This window comes from Canis lupus, chromosome 5, assembly GCF_003254725.2.
Source record: "Canis lupus dingo isolate Sandy chromosome 5, ASM325472v2, whole genome shotgun sequence".
In the NCBI taxonomy this organism is placed as follows: domain Eukaryota; kingdom Metazoa; phylum Chordata; class Mammalia; order Carnivora; family Canidae; genus Canis; species Canis lupus.
Window position 1 is genome coordinate 31323287 of NC_064247.1, and position 2894 is coordinate 31326180.

A 2894-nucleotide genomic window follows, 5' to 3' on the forward strand; every position below is an offset into this window, starting at 1 on the left:
GGGGAGTGAGTGCCCGGAGCTGTCTCGCCCCTGCCTGGAGGTCTCCCTCCCCTCCAAGACGAAGCAGGCTTGCTCCTGGAGGATATAAATCGACAGTTTCAAAGGCTTAATCCTTCTATACTTACTGCAAACCCATACACACGCGGACATAATTTTTTTTCCTTAGGAAGAGAAAGAAGGCTTTTCATCGCATCATAAAAACGCTTTATTTTTCATCTCGGAGAGCCTGTCTGCTTAGCTGTGCTCGGGAGCCCCAGAACGACTCAGAGTTAACACTCCTGTGAAAAACTGCCCCCTCCACAGCGGCCCGAGGCTCAGGCAACGAGGACAGATTTCTTCCCGTGCCGTCTGCGTGTGTCCAGGAGCCATCAGTCTCACCCAGAACGGGCCTGTGCCAGCAGCAGGGCTTGGCCGCGGCAGCCAACCCCAGAGACATTCAGCCAAGGAGATGACATGGAGGTGTGGGGGGCCGGAACCGAGGTGGGGGGGAAGATGGTACACTTTCACACCTGTGAGCCTGCTGTTGGGACCTGCAGACCCCAGTGCCCCGACGCCGAGCTAGGTTCAGGTGTGCATCCTTCCTTCTGGGGCCATCAGCAGCCTCCAGGCTCCCATGGGGGTTCTCGTTGCAATCACACTGCACCCACTCATTCCCAGGGGAGCACAAAGGCCTCTCCGTATCTCCGCTCCTCCGTCAGGGCCATACTTGCCTGGTCCTGGACAACGCGTGTGAGCAGAAATGAAGACAGTCATTTGTGGGCTGGAGCATCCAGAGGGACCCAGAGACTCCAGGGCTCCGGCAAAATCAGAGACGGCAGCCTCCATCAACCTGAATTCAGAGCAAAGGATCAGACACGGCAGCACCGGCCACAAGGGACCAACCCACGGTGAGAGCTGGAGAACAGCTCGCCCTGGGACCCACCAGGTCTGGGCCTGCAGCGTGGCCCCGCCCCTCCTGACGGCCACGTGCACCACGACACTGCACCATGGGCCTGGGTCTGGGTCCTGGGTCCTGCGCTCACCAGTGAAGGAAGTCTGGGCGAGTCTCTGACCTGGAGGCTGTAAAATGAGAGTAACAGCAAAACCTGCTGCCTGCGCATCTTCACAGGGCAGAAGGAGCGGAAGCATCCTTCTCCTTCACCGGCATCCGGCCCCAACACACCTCTCCACTCCTGAGTCAGAGCGCTTCCACTCTTCCACCAGGAGCCCATCACCCAGCCCAGCCCGTGATGTGGTGCTTGCTGAGTAGTCGGTGTTCAAGGAACCTGAACTCATTGAGAGTGTGCGTGCGTCCATGAAGTTCTGCAAACGAGCAGGGTGGCGAGCTACACCAGGGCCGCCGCAGTCCGCAGGTGCCCTCGCCAAGGACCACAGACTCCAGTGTGTCAGCAACAGAACCTCCCTTCTCACTGTTCGGGGTCTGGGGTGTCTTCTTCTCAGGACACCAACCCTATGAGGCCGGGGCCCCACCTCATCTAACCCTGCTTACCGCCCATATGTCTAAACATGGTCCACGGGGAGTAGGGTGGTGATTTTGGGGTGGACACAATTCGGTCCCAGAGAACGCACAGCCCAACTCACAGAATCACTGAAATGGTTACCGTGGCCCCAAACACCCCTCCGCAGGCAGCAGATGGGTAACGTGTTGTGCAGCCACTTGGAGAGGACACGGGAATGTCTGGGGTTCCAGAAAGTCCCGGTTCATACCCATGTGCCATGGACTAACTCATGCCTCCCCACAGATCCACATGTTGAGGCCCTCATTCCCTGTGCAATATTTGGGGACTGCCCATTGGGGATACATAGATTCTGAGGTCACAGTGGTGGGGCCCTCCTAATGGGATTCGTCCCCTTGTAAGGAGAGACAGGTACGGACCTCCTCCGGGATCCCTCTGCCCCGCGAGGACTGGTTGGAGAGGGCCAGAGGAGGCTCTCACCGGCATCCGGGCTGCACCTGCACCTGCTCTCAGACTTCCAGTCCAGGGCACAGCAATGCAGCCACCTGGGTTGACAGAGGTCCCGTGTCCGACTCTACAAAGACGTCCTATAGAACCCAGGGCTCTCCCCTCTTCTGCCTTCCAACAGCCCTGCCTGGGCCAGTGCTCTGCCTCACCCCTGCACTAGGCATCCCCACCCCTGTGACCCGGGCTCCGGGCTTGCCAATGCCCACGCCCCGCTGCCAGCTGGGCCGCCTCACCTGCCCCCCCATCCCTCCCTCCGCAGCCGGCAGGTTCCCCTCCCCATCGCCCTGCGGGGCTTCTCAACAGAAGCCTCTTCCCAGCCCCAAGCCAGAGATGCAGATGGCGCCTCTCACCTGGACCCTCTTCCTCATTTACAGGCCTGACACCTGCTCCTTGATCCTGCCTCTCAAGGAAAAGGCGCTCTTACCTCTGACCCAGATTCTGCACCTCTCATGGCCCATCAGAAGCTGGGTTTTGCCACCAGCAACACTCTGCAACATGCTCGTGGGTCATTTCCACATGTTTGTCCAAGGTTGGAGAATGGATATTTGCATATAGGTCCTCTTGTGGATGTGGCTTCATTTCTCTTGAGCAGAGGAGTCAATGACACAGGGGAACATGTGTTTACGGATCGGAAGGGCAGAAAGGCTGAGGTGGCTGGAGGGGGCAACCAAGTCAGAGAAGCGGCACACACAAAGCACGGGGGCCTTGCTTCGTGAGACCGCATGGCAGGAGCGGGGCGAGAGCTCGTCCAAGCTTTCAAGTCACACACAATGCCAAGTGACCAGTAGGTAAGTGGCAGAGCAGAGATTTGCCTCCACTGGAGGAGTCAACTTTCACATTCTCACCCATAAAAGCATTTATAATAATGCCTTCTTCGCCGGCTATCGTCATGATCAAGGGTGATGGGGGGTGTTGAAGCGTCTGGAAGAG

The 2894-nt window shown here is 58.3% G+C and overlaps 1 long non-coding RNA gene across 1 annotated transcript; it reads right to left on the bottom strand.

Moving 5' to 3' along the window:
- Positions 1–209: 209 nt before the first annotated feature.
- LOC118354758 (uncharacterized) lies at positions 210–2155 on the bottom strand. The gene is made up of 3 exons (XR_004815808.2): positions 1877–2155; positions 923–1059; positions 210–829 (listed from the first exon to the last, which is right to left on the bottom strand). It is a non-coding gene; the product is annotated as an uncharacterized LOC118354758 (long non-coding RNA).
- Between the last annotated feature and the right edge of the window lie 739 nt (positions 2156–2894).